The sequence below is a fragment of the Amphiura filiformis genome, chromosome 7, assembly GCF_039555335.1.
Source record: "Amphiura filiformis chromosome 7, Afil_fr2py, whole genome shotgun sequence".
In the NCBI taxonomy this organism is placed as follows: Eukaryota; Metazoa; Echinodermata; class Ophiuroidea; order Amphilepidida; family Amphiuridae; genus Amphiura; species Amphiura filiformis.
Window position 1 is genome coordinate 23,534,586 of NC_092634.1, and position 18,879 is coordinate 23,553,464.

The 18,879-nt window shown below is 36.3% G+C and overlaps 1 protein-coding gene across 1 annotated transcript in view; it reads right to left on the reverse strand.

Moving 5' to 3' along the window:
- LOC140156912 (ribosomal protein S6 kinase 2 beta-like) overlaps nucleotides 1-18,879 on the reverse strand; it is an 80,850-nt gene that overhangs the window by 17,450 nt on the left and 44,521 nt on the right.

Consider the following 18,879-nt stretch of genomic DNA (forward strand, 5'->3'; position numbering starts at 1 on the left):
TAAAAATTTGTTTGTTTTTTCTCCTCTTCCTATTGATTCACCTTAATGCAAAAATGACACATGACTGGACACGGACGAAAAATTCAGGTAAACACTTCCTCTGCACTCTCTTTAAAATCACTAGCTAGTAATCACATGCTTATTGCTGAATGGCACTCAGTAGATATGTGCCCTATTTCCTGAAGGCTATACTTTTGCGTTTCTACATACGAGTACCTTAAATGGAACATATCCTTGAGAGCATTTACACAATTTTAGGTAATCTGAATGAAAAACAACTTGCTCCATGTCTCATTTCCGCGTCCAGTTTCCATGTTGAAGTTACTTCTCTGAAGTATTTACGAGAAGAAATCTGATCATTGTTAGTAATTACTTCAGTTTGAATGATTGCATCCCAGAGATTGCATTATTCAGGACAAGGCATTAGCCAGAGGGGTGTCTTAAGGGTGTCCAAAATGGTCAAAAATACCTTATTCTACAAAATCAGGATGTCCACTTCCTATTCACTCCATTACAAAAATCAGAATTTTAGGGTGTCCAAATGACACCTGGACACCCCTCTGGCTAATGTCTTGATTCAGGGATGAAAACAAGCACTGACATAATTTCCTGAAACTGCTTTAACATTTCCTGAAAATGTGTATTTCCCTATACTTTGCACAGGGAAGATCCAAGCAAAATTTCTTGAAATCAGGCAATTTCCTTAAGATTTACATCCCTGATTATTCTCCTTCCTCATGTCGAGATGAATACATTCCCTAAATCAAGTGCATAATTAGGTGGAAAGTGACCAATATGGAATTAAAAAACAATGTATGTGTATATACACAAATGCATACACCCCTGCACACACTCACTGCCCCCCAAACAAAGCAAACTGGGCGTATGCGCACACACACGGCGAAATATGTCCCTAGACCTATAGTATTACAGGCCTTTTGCATAAGTTAGTGATGTTAATGTCTGTAGGGCCTCTTTGTTTTTGCACACATTTTTATTTACAGAGATGCCACTTGGTATTGTCAAAATTTCCTTAAAAACATGGGAAAATCCTGAAAATGTACCTTTCCTTATTCTTTTGCACAGGAAGGGTAGTTTAAGAATTTCCTGAAATCAGTCAATTTTCCTGAAAAGTGGAATCTCTGTATTTTGTATTATATCTTTTTAAATATTTTTTCCAAATTTTAAAGACAAATTATAATAAATTTTCAAAAATTCGAAAATATTTGGTGCTAAATATACTTGCATGACTGAAACCCTCCAGCCTTTTTAGCTTCCAATTGGATAGAATTTCTGTTACATTCCAAATTTTGCAGCATGACCTGACATTTCACAAAATTTCCATAATCAATGCTACTCGTAATGACTTACTTATTAACGCACAGTCGCTTATTAGATGAAAGTGGTCCGTACTCGACTCGTGTTTAAATATGGAGAGCTCATATTTGTTAATAATCTCACTGCTCCTCCACAGAATTGACCTTTGGACATTGAATGCCTTGTCTTTAATTTGACAGAGTGCCACTGTGGTTTTATCTGTATAATGAGGGTCCCCAGTTGAATAGGCGGGAAAAACAGTGTGTTTTTGCCCCCGGTTGGCCAACAATTGTCCCCTGTTGACACACTTGCAGGTGTGCATGAGTATGAGTGTTTTCTGTGTTTGTGGGTGTAGGGTATGTATACTGTGTTTAATAGTGACTGTATGGTTTTGTGGATTGCCACGTTGACTGGTCAATAAAAGTAGTGGTCACTTGTAACCACATTGAACAGTGGTCATTTACTGTATGTACTACACTTCCTTCTTTACACAGGTCCATACAAGACCAAAGGAAAATTGACATTATCATCATCATTTATTCGTATCCCATCATGCACTGGGTTCATTAACTATAGAAAACCAATCCTTTCCACTTATTTATTTTCATATTGAGACTGAGAGTCTATGATTTTGAATTATGAGAATATTGTGATGCAGAAAGGGTTTACAATGAATTTAATATGCCCTTATGTGTGTTTAGGATGCTCTCAAAATAGATCCCTACAAAAATTAACATTCCATGTGCACACACAGTAGTCCATAAGTCCCTAAGAGAATCTGGCAATGCAATGCTAAATCTGCTTGTGAAATGTGAACTGGGCATCATTATCAGAGCTCTATTCAATATCGCCATCACCAATAAATAATCAGGGGAAGTGATCAAACTTGATTTAGCATTGATTGAGACTTGGAAGAACAAAATGGAAATAATGAACTATAATGCAATTTTTCAGTTTCGCCATCGAGCAATGATTAAAGGAGGAAATAGGAAAAGTGATCCTGCCCAGGAATTGAACCCAGGACCTCTGGTTTACGAGACCAGCGCCTTAACCACTTGGCCACGGGAGCTTCATGATTAGGCAGACTGGGAATTCAACCTATAAGCGGTTACTCAACCCTATCTCCTTCGTGCAAGTCATCCCAATGTGGCTCAGGCGTGACATACGTAAATATAGCCATCCTCACTGTAGAGGAACATAACATGAAAAACAGTGGCTTTGGAAAAAAGTCACCATTTTTCATGAAAATAATGAAGCTGTCTTTATCATGTCCACACATTCTTTTCCGCTCCAACTCCTCACAAAGTTTCGCAGAAGCTGACCACCAGAGTGCTGGCCAGCAGTAAGGAGGTCCTGGGTTTTACCAAATATCAAAATTGCACCTAGTGATTCACTTGTGCTCAAGCCCTCACTTTCATTTTGTACCGGTAACCTATATAATGTGATGGAAATTATGAGTTTCAAGGTACAATGTATAAGAGCCAGGTACAGTTTTAAGAAGATTGATACATATGATCAAAAATCATTACAATTTTGATACTTCATGCATGTACAAGTACAGAAGTAGCACAAACTAGACAATCTCCCCACATCTTATTTCACCATTAGTTCATTACAAGTGCAACCTCGCCATCTTAAAACCAAGATGCATTGGGGGAACGGCTTTACCTGATTTCCATCGGCAAGACAAAAACACTTGTGAATTGCACACTGCAGTTATAATTATATTTACGCAGCATAATGGGGAGGCAACCTCGGCAGTTTGATGTAATTAATATATTTCATTGTCTAGACTACACACACATATATATTGCAATCAATTTAAATGGGTTTTTTCACAATTACTTGGTTCAGGAAAGTTAACTAAGACAACATTATACATGTGTATTATAACATTTCATCTAATTGTGATCACTGATTTATGAAAACATTTTGTTTGTGTGTTTATTTGTTTATCGAAAAAGACCACATAAAAAAATCTCAAACCTGATGAGATGTAGAGATTAATGGGGTATATGCATTTCTGTATATTTTTAATTTTGAGTAGAACCCAATATTGGACATTTTGATTACATCCCTTCTTATAATTTATGCCAAATTAGTGTACAAGTAAAATGATTTTCAACAAGTATTTTGCTTGCCAGCACTTGTTTCTGTAGAATCTGTGATCTATTTCTTGACCTTTTTTTAAATTCTATTTCTGGCGTACATACAACATTATACAATCTGTTACAAGGAATAATTACAACTGCAAATAAAAATGTACTCTTCAAATTCAATGACATAGGGTCATTCCATGTCGAAACAGATTGAGTGTACACCCACCCTCTTGGATTTTGCTCTCCTTTGGCTCAGGGGTACCTTTCATGGATCCCTAGGTGAGGTCACAAAAAAATTCAAATTCCATTTCGCTTATGAAAGGCGGGCAATCAAAGTTTGGCGACCTCGACCAAAATTGTGAATTTAAGGGGTCCAAATGACAAAGTGCTCTCTTTGAGGGGCACTTTCTTCTTAATTGAATCAGTTGTGATCCTCTTTTTGAATATGGTCACTCACTGGCTGTGTCTGAAATACCTAATGCCAAAAAGATAGATTTTGAATTTCGTTGGGATTTCAGAGGGGTCAAAATCAACACTTCGTACTGTTCAATCAAATTATCTTGATTTTGAAGGACCCATGATAATGTCACAGTGCACTTATAAGTCCTAATTATGTTCAGAATGGATTAACCATATGCCAATGTCTATGAGCAATTAAAAAAAAAGAGAAATTTCTAGACCCCTACATAATTTTAGGCCACCCCTAAAGTGGTTCAGCCACAAATGGCACTTAAAGTCGGCAAATTTGGACCCCTAATGACTTTAGGTGTACACCAGATATGAATTTCTAGTCTTTTGCATCTGAAAGAATGTAGTTTAATGTTACTAGGAACATAAGATTTGTTTTGTATTTTTTGTGTTTTAGTATTAAGTTGACGCTTTCAAAAATAGTCATTTTTGCCTAACATACCATGCATACAGGATACGGTACAAAATGCCAATTTTAGTATGATATTTTTTTATATTTTTGATCACTTTACATGCTTTATAGCCATTTGTATTATTTATCCTGATATTTCAAGTTGCTCTTGAGTCAAGTAATAAGAAAAAACTACTTTCTAATCCTCTGTATGGATTTTTAAGGGGTCAAAATGCACTTCCTGGCAACGATGCACATGCAAAGTACAGGTTATGGGGGTCAAATTTTCAGAATGCTCCCAATTATGTCAAGTAATATATCAAATTACTCGTATGGTCATGAGGATTCCAAAATGTATAGTTTGTTATGTGTCAGACCTTTCAGGAGGGCGCTATGACGAAAAAATGTTCATAGGTCAACGACCTTTTGAAAGTATCAAAACACAAAAATACAAAACAAATCTTATGTTCCTAGTAACATTAGACTACATTCTTTCAGATGCAAAAGACTAGAAATTCATATCTGGTGTACACCTAAAGTTATTAGGTGTCAAACCTTGCCGATTTTAAGCGCCATTTGTGGCTGAACCACTTTAGGGGGGCCTAAAATTCTGTAGGGGGTCTAGAAATTTCTCTTTTTTTGAATTGCTCATAGACATTGGCACATGGTTAATCCATTCTGAACATAATTAGGACCTATAAGTGCACTGTGGCATTATCATGGGTCCTTCAAAATCAAAGATAATTTGATTGAACAGTATGAAGTGCTGATTTTGACCCCTCTGAAATCCCAACGAAATTCAAATCAATCTTTTTTGGCATTAGGCATTTCAGACACAGCCAGTGAGTGACCACATTCAAAAAAGAGGGTCACAACTGATTTAATTAAGAAGAAAATGCCTCTCAAAGAGAGCGCTTTGTCATTTGGACACCTTAAATTCCGATTTTGGTCAAGGTCGCCAAACTTAGATGGCCCGCCATTCGGAAACGAAATTGAATTTGAATTTTTTTCTTGTGACCTCACCTAGGGGTCCATGAAAGGTACCCCTGAGCCAAAGGAGAGCATAATCCAAGAGGGTGGGTGTACACTCAGTCTGTTTTGACATGGACTGACCCCATAACAAACTGATAAATAAATGCTGTTTCATGTCGCATAAACTTTATGGCTCATCAATGCTGCAAAATAAGGACTTACACAACTTGGTAAAATGCACGTAATCCAAATGTCAATGTAAATTTCCAATTTTTATTTAAATTTCATAGTTTACATTGACTGACTTCAGCGCTTTGGGTGCTAATTCGGTCAAATACGGCATATTTCATGAGGTTGGATTTGGCTATCAGGCTATTCCAGTGAAATGTATTCACCCCTAATATGGAAGACATGACGTTCATCTCCCACACAAGGGTGTAGATTTCAAATGGATTCAGGTAACCCCATTTGAAATTTACACTCTCTGTATGGAAGATTAAGATCATGTCTTCCTTCTACAGGGGTGTAAAGATTTGAACTGGAGTACTCCGTCATTAAAAATGATGTTTCACATCTATAAAGGGCTAAATGTTACATTTCTCACTGCAAGTAAATTCACCATGCCTCCAGACTGACCTATATCATGTAAGGGTACTTGAGGGAACTGAAATCCACACTTAGTGAATTTATATTCATGGAAAGCATAAAGATCCTAGGGCTAACTTCATCAAACAAGTTTTAATCTTATCCATTCCAATTTTGTACCTGCTATCTGATTTTTTTCGACTGATAAAACAGATTTTAAAAACCTACTTTGTGATGCAGTATGTAAAACTAATGAATAATTTGCTTTATATTTAGCTATGATATTCTTATATATAAAATCACACTTTTATATCTTTACACAAAGTTCTGAGCTATTTCTACATGAATATGTACTCACTTCTTATTTTCTTTAAAAACAGTTTTCTTCAAATTTCACATATTCCATATTTCATTTTATAAATTTGGCATACAGGTTTTTGTACACTTTGGATTTTCAAATGCTTACAAGACTGGTGATTTTGAGGAAACTAAACGCAAGGAAAGAATATGCTTGTCTGTTTTTGTAGAAGAAAATTGAAACAAATGTTGACTGTATATTTATTTCATTCTTCATGCCAGTGAAGAACTCAAGTAATCATCGCATTCCCCAGACCAAAATACATGTACTCACTATGGACCACAATAGCCTCATCCCAATGGCATAGTTCAATAACCTCAATTAAACAATCAGAGTGCAAAATTTGACCTCAAGTTGCAGAGTGTGAGTTTTTGTACCCAAAGTTTCAGAGGTCATTCAATGAATATATAAATGTATTGGGGTTTAAAGAACTGTGCCCTGATAGATGAACATGTTGTGGATCCTAGTGAATGCATCAGGCATGCTAATAAGACATCGCTATTTATTGCCACGACTACTTGGAAACGTTGTTTATATCCAGCGCTATGGTTTGCGTACAAGCGGTCGCCTTGTTTATCTATAAAGTCGGCTATCATCGCTAAAGTTAACAATTACCGTCACCTTCTGCTCCAAAGGTAAACATCTCTGTTGCAACGTTGTTGATTTTTTTGTCAATACGATAGCTTATTAAATGTCAAGCGTACATGTGGCAATACCTTCAAGCTATTTCCTTTTGCATCAATATGTTATCTAACATCTAGATTTTACGTACATTTTTTTTACTTTTTACAAATCTTTAACGAAAATATTGAATTTTTGCATCTCATATAGAATTTTGCTGCAAATTGAAGTCACTTAAGATTTCTCTACACTATGCAAAAATAGAAGAGATTTTTATGTTCACCAAAGAAACGTGCCGCAAAAATAATGTCCTACATGTACTCCGTCAACGCAACATGTTCAAATCACTGTCACATATACATGCCGCAGAATATCAAAAAGGTTGTACAAATACGAGTGGGAATAAACAGAAAATGTGTAAACATGCCACGAAGTGGGCAATCAAAATGCTATATTTATTAATTAAAGGTGCAATGAAAATGTTGGATGTAATGGATTTGATAATTCTGTATGGTGGTTATTTGTACAGTGAACAAGTAAAATGAGGAATTTGCAAACTAACTCACTTGTACATTTAGTTGGTGCATATGCTGAAAATTTGATAAAGGAGCATTTTGTGATCCACAGCATCTAAGCCTCATCCCCCCACACACTTTTCTCAACAAAGTTCCGATTTTTATATCACTAGAGAAATCTGGCTACATGTCCTTGTATAAAAACTTAATTTGTTTACAATACAGTGGCCTGTGAAGCAAAAAAATTAAAAATGTCATAAAAAGAGGATGATAGAATCACAAAATACTCCTGTAAGTTAGAGTTATACATTGTAGTTCCAGAGATATGACTTTTTTATTGAAATCAATGAATATCAGCAATTAGGTACTAGACAAGTTAGAAATGAATTTTCTGTTATGAGCCAGGAACCCTATTTGCATAACATTGGTGAATGTTACGTAAGAGTTAGGCGGGTTATACGAAGGTAGGCGCTAGGGCGTTGGCCAGTCATTGACTGTTTTCCTAGAGACCAGTGCACAGATTTGCTCTCAGCCGGTTTAGTGCCTAATGTAGACAAGTCAGTTTGGAATCCAACTAAACGGTTAGATTGGTTAGGGTTAACATGGGACTCAACAATAGGGGCGATTAGCGTTACAGAAAGAAGGGTTAACGATATCATTGCATTTTTTTGAAAGAATTCAAAAGGATTTGCCATATGTTTGCTAGAAAGCTAGCCTCCTTTGCAGGCAAGGTTATGTCATTATACCCAGTAGTGGGATACATCGCTCAATTGAAGTCAAAGTATTTATACATGGAAGTAGAGAGGAGAGTTCACTGGGATAAAGTTTATAAGCTGTCCAGTGACAGTAGTGTGATAGAAGAACTATTTTTTTGGAGAGAACATGTAGTAGAGTTGAATAAGAGACTTCTCTTTGAATATTCTTGTCCAGTATGCTTAGTATATTCAGATGCTAGTGATTCGGGTTGCGGGGCCTGGTCGGCAGAGTGTGGGGATTAAAGTTTTTCAGAATTGGAACATAATTGAAAGCAAAAAAGAGTTCCACCTGGAGAGAACTTAAAGGTGTATTTTTAGCTTTGCAAGCCTTTACACCCCAATTACAAGGAAAGAAGATATCATTGTCTACCGATAATCAAGGCGTGGTCTCCATAGTCACTAAAGGTAGCATGAAGCCAGAATTACAGGAAATTTCTTTGAGCATTTACAATTTGTGTAAGAACAAAGGCATTGAAATAGAAATAAATTGGGTTCCCAGGTCTGAAAATTCTGAAGCTGATGAGCTGAGCAGGAGAATAGATTTTGACGATTGGGGTGTGAGTCCAGAATTTTTTGACATGATTGATAAAATGTGGGGACCACATTCTGTAGACCGGTTTGCTGATGAATTCAACACAAAACTGAGAACATTTAATTCAAAGTACTGGTCGCCCAAAACAGCTCACGTTGACGCCTTTACATGTGATTGGGCTGGAGCCCAGAATTGGTTGGTTCCACCAATAACTTTGGTGAGCAAGGCAGTTAAACACTTAGTGGCATGCAAGGCTTCTGCAACTTTAGTAGTACCTTGCTGGACTTCGGCCGCATTTTGGCCTATTCTCTTTTCACCACATAGCAAATACAAGAAAGCCATAGTGAATGAACTAAGGTTCAATGATCCGAAGCATATTTTCGTGCAAGGAAAGAATCCTAATTCTCTGTTCGGATCCCCAAAATGACTAGCGCCGTGTTGTGTTCAAGGTTAAACGGAGCCTTGTGTTAATTACAACAAATTATATTATAAACATGATCCATATTCCTTATAATGTAACGGCACCAAAGCGGTGATGAATGTTTTGAAAGCGTCTACATTTTAAGGCGTGGAGAAAGATGTGTTTGCTCTGAATAGCAACAAAGCCACTGGGCAAGAGATGTATATTAATCTCCACTGGGAGATGCGGTGTTAATTGTATCACAGATTATAGAAGGAATGTGATTGTATATAAACACGGAAAGCCACTGGGCACACGTATACAATATAACGAGTTTGATCCACTGGGAGTCTTTTCTTACTGCCGAGTACAGAATAGTCAAGTCCAAGTTGAAGAGTTCAACAAAAGCTTAACGTTAAGCTGATAGACGTTTTTTTAATTTGTTTCAGAGATGGGGTGACTGGAGACTTGAATCTGGAAAAGGCGTTATTGGCTTCTAGAGCGCCAAACACGGTTGCCAAGTATAGCCGAGCATTCGAGAACTGGAAGGCATGGAGTCTGTCTCGAAATATTTCGTATCTTCCCGCGATTAAAGACGATATAGCGAGCTATTTGATTAAACTGTACAATGAAGAGGCCCCTTATTCAAGAATAGAAAGTGCGTTTTACGCGATTAAATGGTATCATGACTGTTCACTTTTAGTTAAAAATAACCCGTGTGAATATAAAATCTTGCATTTATTGTTAAACGGCTTAAAAAGGCTAAGTCAGAAACCAGTTCCCGAAAAAAGGAACCCATAACTCCAGAAATGCTACATGCTATAGTAGGGAAGAATTGTTTCGCCAGATAGTCTGGCGGGATGCAGGCTATGTGCCATGCTGCTAATATCTTACGAGGTTTCCTTAGACACTCTGAGCTTGCAGAGTTGAGAGTTTGTGACATTCAGTATTTCGGTTCAGTATATGAGGTTGTTTATAGTGAAAAGTAAAACTGATCAATTTAAGAATGGAGTGTGGCTTATAATAGCGGCTACAGGTAAAATAACGTGCCCGGTCAGTATGTTCTATAGGTACATCACATTAGCTGGTATTCAGCTAGATGGGTCTGATCAGTATCTCTTCAGACCTCTTGTGTTTATGAAATCATCTGGAAAGTATTTCCTGAGGGCAGGTAAAATGTCATATTCTAGATGCAGAGATTTGCTAAAGAAGCTCTGGTAGGTATTGGAGTAGACTCCAAAAGATTTGGACTACACAGTTTAAGAGCTGGAGGGGCCACAGCAGCAGCCAATATAGGAATACCGGACCGTCTTTTTAAAAAGCATGGTAGGTGGCGGTCTGAGAGCGCTAAAGACGGTTACGTGACTGAATCATTACAGAACCAATTGGCAGTTTCAATGAGTTTAGGCATCTGAGTAAGTTATAGAAGTTATTGCCACTTGGACATGAAACTTGAAGTGAAAGACATGCAGTTTTAGATATTAATTAGCAGTCAAGTGAGGACTTTCTAAAGTAGTCAGAATGAAGATTATTGCAATTGAGGTATATTTATAGAAAAGGTTGTTAATGTAGTAGTAATTTATAAGTAAGGTAATTGCCTAAATAATAACATACATGAGATTAAGCATAACCATTGCATTGCGATTATTCCTTGATCCAGCTTTTGCCCGCTCTTTATACCTTGAGATTAGGGAACATGGAGATGTCCATTGTCTCCTCGAAGAACGGTGTTCCCCTATTCTTAATATCGTTTATGTTCCTTTTAGTTAAAAGGGGAGGGGCAAATACGGGGGAGGGCGGTATAGAAAATATTTTATTTACGTTTGAGGGTACCGAATTAGTAAATAAATGAATTTTCTGTTATGAGCCAGGAACCCTATTTGCATAACATTGGTGAATGTTACGTAAGAGTTAGGCGGGTTATCTGAAGGTAGGCGCTAGGGCGTTGGCCAGTCATTGACTGTTTTCCTAGAGACCAGTGCACATCACGGATAGATTTAATTTTTTGTTAAAAATTGTTAAAAGGTGGGTTTCAGCCCAAATTTAGCTTGTTGGAAGTCAATTGCAGATTCGGATTATTCTGGCTAGAAAGAAAAAAGTAACAGCAGGACTACCGTAGCCATAATAAGTAAGTTGTGTTCGAGTTGTCGTGATTGGAGGTGATCTATTATAGTAAGTATGATATAGGCCTTGCCTGTCTAGTTGTGATACTAATCATGCTAATCGGGTCGCGTCGGGTCGGGTAGTATCGTGTTGGTGTGTTCAAAAGGTGTAGGTTACTTAACTTACTTAACACACATTTTTAACGATAGGTTCTTGCACTGTCCATTGTCTCCTCGAAGAACGGTGTTCCCCTATTCTTAATATCGTTTATGTTCCTTTTAGTTAAAAGGGGAGGGGCAAATACGGGGGAGGGCGGTATAGAAAATATTTTATTTACGTTTGAGGGTACCGAATTAGTAAATAAATGGTAATAAATCAATTTTCAAAATGTCTAACTTTGGTCTGAGTAGACCATCATATATCATGTCATACAGACAAGATGCTCTGTCTTCTCATATAATTTTGCACATTTCCTCAAAAAGATAAAAGAACAAGACTTGCTTCTGGTGTTCAAATTCACCTGGAATAAATCATTTTTGCACAACAAAATATAATTGTATGAAGAAAGTGATCAATATGCTAAGTTTACTTGGGCCATGTTTCAATCTATAATTCATTAAAATTTTAAATTTATAAAAGTATGAGATGAATAAAGGAGGGAAATGTGTAGAGTTGCTTCAGGATTTGATTTTTCCACTTGATTTTACAATCACACACACAATTTGCCAGTAGGAAAGCCTGACGTCATTGTTTAATTCTAAAAGTGGGCGACACTAGTAATATCAGACATGTTGATTCAAAATGGTTGCCAATTGCAGACTAATGAAGATTACTATTTTTTTTAAAGTTGAACTTTTCATTGTTACACATACTTTACCCTTCTCTCTCACTGATGAGATTGGCATTAGAGCCACTACTGCTATTCAGAAATAGGAAACTTTGCTATGTTAGCCTAGTTTGAAAATGGTCAAGCAAATTTAGAAATATTTATTTTATCTAATAGTATTTGAACAGCGCTTTTAACACAATTCCTATGTGTGCTGCTGTTGGGAATGGATGTCAGATTGTATTCACTTCCTCCTCAAAAGCGGCCTCATGTTCATATTTAAATTGTGTATGCATGTAGTAGATAAGATGGGAACCTCAAAACACATGTGGAATCTGGGAAACTCATTTCAGGGCAATTTTTGGAATTTGGAGGGAAATTTTGAAATTTAAAGAGAAATTTTGAAATTTGGAGGTAAATTTGAAATTTGGAGGGAAATTTTGAAATTTGGAGGGAAATTTTGAAATTTGGAGAACATTTTTTTTAATTTGAGGGAAATTTTGATATTTGGAGGTAGATTTTGAAATTTGGAAGGAAATTTTGAAATTTGGAAGAATGAGGTTAATTATGGAATTTGGAGGGGAAATTTGAAACTTGGAGGGAAATTTTGAAATTTGGAGGGAAATTTTGAAATATAGAGGGACATTTTGCTTCCCCCAATAAGAAATACAGAAGAAATTATAGGAAATTTGGCTATCTTGGAGAGAAATTTGGAAATCTTCACGAAAAATTAAAAAAATATACATTTTTTCCAGCCCTGTTTACATTATACTCTTATGGAAACTGGCTACAAGGATTAACAGCATCTAAAATATTAAAATATCTGTGCAAGGACAAAGCACTCATATTAAAATATCTCTGAAAGGATGAGCACTAAAATATCTCTGAAAGGACAAAGTGCTCAAATGTCTCTTTTGCTTATCTCCCAGACAGTGTACCATCCACAGTGCATAATTACGGTTCAATCTGCCTGTTAAATTCACAACTTCTATAATTTCTTCTCCAAGTCAACACCACTTTAATTTCTTTAAATCTTATTATTCATCCTAGCAGATAAATAGAATATTATGAATACTTTAGATCAGATAATTAATTTGCAATACACTTGCAATACATGTAGGGTACCTGGTTTAAAAATAATGAAATCTTGATAAACAGGTTGTTTGTCAAGAGGATTTGAAAGTAAATCCGCTGTTACGAGTTCGCAACACAATATTCAATACCAATTCCTGAAGTACCGCTGATTGCGCTGAAGTGCTCTTTAAATCAACTAACATCAAACACGAACAGAGATCTATATTCCTCTTTACCATCCTAGCTATATTCACATTATGATAATAAGTGATGAAAACAATATTGTCAATTAAATTACAAATCACTGGAAAAAGATATCTGGAACACAAAAATTTCACTTTGCATTTATTCAAACTGGCTAAAATTTTGCAACTATTGGTTTTGATTTTTTTTAATTAACATGCAGCGAAATAGTTTCCGAAATATTATTATCATCATCTTTTATTTATTATCAATTTTTATTTATTATCATTATTTAAGAAATAAAGGGTAATGCATTATCCTTTACACCCAAATAATGTGTCCGAGGCAGTAAAAGCGTAAATAATGGGTGAGGCGCAGCGAACCCATTATTTAAAACGCTTTTTACTGCCAAGGACACATTATTTGCGTGTAAAGGTTAATGCTGCACCCTTTTTTTCTATTCTATTACCAGAAAATAGTGCGATTTAAAGAGAAAATATCATTTTTTGGCACAAATATTGTAAGTTGTTTACTTCAAGGTGGAGCGCGACAGCGTAAGTGACAGCGATCGCGGAAATATTGCACGCGTAACCAAGCGTAATGCTGTGCGTAGAATGTGTTACGGCGCTTGACCCATTATTGCAGAATAATGGGCTCTCACATGACGTGTTTTAACAAATCAAAGGGCGCGATTTTGAATAATGGGTCGTAAGAGTAATAGAATATATTTTATAATTAATTTTATGACTTCAATGCAAAATGACATTGATTTTTCCTCATCAAGAGTGAAAATTTGCTTTCCCAAAAAATCTTCCGCATAACAAATGTTTCACTAGCTGACACAATAAATATGATTACACTTTCATCTTTAATTATTAGTATTTTAAATGCACAACATTTAATCATATCAATATTGATTATGACCAAGGACATCAAGTAATACAGCCAAGAGCCGCTACCATGCTTAGACACCTTGGCCTTGCAGTGTCTATGAAAGTAAAAGTCAGTTAGATGTGGAGAGGACAATGATATACACTATCTTGTGAATCTCAATTACTGTGTATAATACATTATTTGCGTGGTCAGAATTTTCACTTAAACACAAAATGTGTCAAATTTTTGTTAGCTAACTTTGGTTTATATATGTTCAAGTTTGTATATTATCTCTTTATCGTGAATATTCTAGTCCATTCTCTCATCTCGATAAGTGCATTTTAATGCGGGTTCACAAATTTTTTTTAAATAAAACCCAAACGAAAATACCACCTACTACAAGACCCGTAAATTGGTCTCTCTCGCTGCTATTTCGGGCGCATGCTATATAACATGACACCTTGCCTCTTAAAGACGTTAATTGAAATTTCTCAGGAGGTTCAGTGTGATGACCTACGGTCTCGTTTCCGATGGAGACGGAAGATCTCAATGTTTTGACCAAATCTTCCTTTTAAAAGAGTTGGCTCGGTATCTAGGCATGCTGACATATCATTAGACTTGAAATCCTTTATTTAAAATGGCTTTTACGGTAATCATCCTACAACTCATTCTATCAATGGGTTAACTGCAAGAATATCCTATCTGCAATAGCTGCCAGGTGTCATTGTCATATTTCAGGTGAGCAATTCAGAATGCAGTAATTGTCAAATGTCAACAGGGCAGCTACAGCTGATACCTTCTTAAACTAAGCCCTCAATATTTACATTTCTATCAGATGACATTATGCAATTTTATCCAACACACAGTTTTAGATTTCATTTCCGTGATATTTCGGTTGTTCCTCAGAGAAAACAAAATTTGCTTTTGATATCCGCAAACAAGGACTGCCTGGCAGGTGCTTTGCCCGATTTGTTATGAGAAATACATGGGTTTGAAAGAGGCGGACACTTCCTGTGTTGCCGTATCCCCTGAAGTCTCATTCTGTCTTTGCTGATCCCATGACGTGATCGCAACAAGATTTAATTAATTCTGGACAATCACCATCTACGATGTGAGAATTCAAGTTGATGCAAAATATTGCACATTTCTAATGGGAGTACTTTAATGTACTTCATGTTATCCACTGCGGTGCAAACCGTCTCTTCTCTTTAATTATACTTTTCAAGGTTGGTGATCTGATTGAAACACATGGTGTTTTCTGTAGTCTATATCAAGTCACCGGCACTAGCTTTGAAGTTTAGCGTGTTCTGTGTTAGCTTTGCGTTACTTGGTGCATGTACATACTTTTACGTGCGTGATCAATGCGCCGCATATGTAAACGCAAGAAACCACGCTAAGCCAACGCAGCACACGCTGAACTTCAAAACTAGTGCCGGTGACTCGAGGTAGATATATAGACTATACCTCACACTGAGGCACATCACCAAACATTCTTATTCCAAGTTTGGTGTTGAATTGCTTCAGTGGTTTGGATTCTAGAGTAGACGCAAAAAAAAAAAGTACACAATTTCAGTGGTTCATACCACCTACACAAAACATATTCCAGGCAAAAACAAAATCTCACTGGGAATATGAGAAAAATATTAGCGTTCACCTGACACCAAAAGCTGCATTTTGATCAGGTCAACTGAAGTGTGGGATGAGGCTCACAATAGGCTCATACACTTTAATATGAACATGGCAGAGCAATATCAAACCTCCGCTTTGTATGGTGATGGATACCAATATTGGACTACAGGTATGAACATCCTTTGTTGCTATTTTAATTCATTGGTTTTGATAATGCATTTTTCCACATTTAAAAACCAATTATGCAATTACTCCATTTATACTTCCTCCTACATAATGTAGGGATAGACTGTTTTCTACACTTTTGATCGGGGTAGCGCGAGCTCAAAAATGTTAAGGAAGGGTGCAGTTCATTTTTTCCGGACCCTTTAAACCATGCAAAACCCTAATTTAAGAGATCCAGTGAGAATCTAAGGGGTCCGGTCCAAAATTCCTGCTTCTTACATTTTGCCGTAAAGCGATCTCATGTAGCAAATACATATTGTTCCGTCTAGAGATGGTTGATCAACCAGGAATATGTGGTTTACTACTTGTCAAGACTAATGTCATTGCGTTGTCATTGTATTGTTTTCTGTGTCATAATTGGTTCCTTTGAAACTGTTGGTCAGTTTCAACTTGTAATTTAAGGAGTCCAAAACAAAAAGCAAGGGGTGCTGGACGCACAAACGCACAAGAAGGCGACCAATGCTTTTGATTATGTACAACATATTGAACATAACAACAAAAATATAACAGATCTGTACCTGAAGACTGTATTGCGCATTTTAATAGACTAATCATTCCTTTATAACAACTTTCACCTGAGTGTCACCCTTTCACTCGTAACACATAAAATGTAATCCTATATGATTAAGCTGAGGTCCATGAATGGTATGGGAATTCCTATTGCAAAGCTGAAAGCTAGGCCTAGTATGACAAAGTGGGTTACTAACCGCTTCTGGGATATTTGTCGCTATTTGTGTGAAACTTACTTCAAGGTAGAATAATACGGTACAACAGAATCAGGGCTGGATTTACCTTTTTGGGGGCCCTGGGCCAGGCCAAAATTTTGAGGCCCCAAACGCACCATGAGGAAGGTGTATGATGGTCAAGTTTTAAGATTTTACTAGGACATTTGCGTGCGTGAAAAAATTTCAATTTTAGACTATTTTAGCCCGAATTGAAGCTGATTTTGCTATATAATTGGCCAATGCGCACGAAGCACACAAAATTTTGCAATTTTTGTAGCCTATTTGGCCCAAAACATGTGTTTTTCGACTAAAATGGAAGATGCACGCTGCACAGGGCAATTTGGGGGCCCCCAAAATTTGGGCCCATCTGGTCCTATGGTAAATCTGGCCCTGAATAGAATAGACACAGCAGAAAAGCAACAACCTTTCCCACAAGAGCACTTTGTCTAAACTATATAAACCCTTTATGCCTAATGAAATTCTTATCATGCAATAAAGACTTGTATCACAATTCTACGCATTGACAGGGCTCCCCTATCACAACTCATAATCTCCTTGCATAACTACGCTGACTGTATTACAGCTAGTGCAAATTGATACATGTAATTTGATGCTTGTCACATCATAAATTCCCTAGCCGCAATCATTTCTGAGTTCTTGGAAAATTACGCACATACAGATGCTATTTTTCTTCCTCTTTGCATTCCAGTATCGGTGATACTTATAACCTAGGCTATGCAATACTCCTCCCTCGCTTCCTGATTGTAACAACACTATCATCTCATTAACATTGGGTACGACTTCTCTATGCATATAATCAATGAACTATATGCTATCAAACCAGGCTATGGAAATAGACTACGACATTAATTGCTCACCGAAGTATTCAAAATCAATGTGGCTGTTATAAAGTTCATCATAACACAATTGATCTTCCATATCGGGTATGTTGTGATAAGGTACTTGGGGAAATATTTACAATTCTAAATTAATCAATTAAGAGGTAATTAAGCACAACACATTATAGCAGAACCTAAATTTAATTGCTCATCCAACCAATAGTATTTGATATATGCTTATATGATTTTTTGCCGGGGGCATGTGCAGATACAGATACAGACATACTAACTATCAGCAGTTTCTAAGCTATATGAGTTGCAATCAGAGAACATCGTACACTTCCTACAATGCATTTCATCCATTTCAATTTTCTGTACTGATCTAGTGCAACATGGGTCGATTGTGACAAAAAGCACTTCAAAGAATAGAGCACATCCAGATCTTACAAAATATGTTTAGTTCTTGACTATCAACCCATGTTTAGCCAGTCTATTCGCAGCATGAAAATAAAGGGAACCTGTACAAAGTAATAGAAGTGTCAACTGATGTAACAAGGTGATGTATCATGTTGCAAAGGATTCTGGGAAAGGTACGAAAACTGAGTTGCAAATCTTCCCATCATGCCTTATTTCAGCATCTATATTAGAGTCCGAAGTTTTAACAGAAGAAAATCACGGAATCGGAGGTACAACACGGAAAATTACATTTTTGTATGATGTGACAAAAATTGTTAAAAGATAAGAGAAATAAATGATAAAAACAATCATGAGTTGTGTATGTCAATTTTTATGATAAAAATACTGATCAATAATACCGAAATAAAGGTATATTACCAAGGCAAGAACCCCCTATATCCCTTCAAACATCGTAATAGTCGGCCTATTATCGTGAGAATATTCCAATCAGAGCATATTGCTTGTGATATTGAACACTTTATTGTGACATTAATATTATTGTTTATACATTTTAAGCTTTATTCATGACACGGATTTACAACTTTTACAACACGGATTACAACACGGAAAATGGATTTTAGAAAACGGTAAACTTCAGACTCTAACCTATATTAGTTACAACCAGCTCATAGTCTGTCATTTGCTCAGTATTTCTTTTTTACTATGCAGGCATGCGAATATATTTCAATGAAAAAATAGATAAATGCTGAAGAATAAAAATTTAAAAAGAAATAAAAGCACAAAATTTGGGCAACAATTTAAAAGGAATGCCTGTAAAAAAAGACAATCCTCATGGTTTGAGGTACTAATTTTGAGATCTATCCCTGAAAAAACCTAAACAGACATTTTCCATATCTTGAATTTAAAATATTCATGTGCTGTATCCATTTTATATTTTCTTTTCTCTTACATAATTACAATGAATCCTAATCT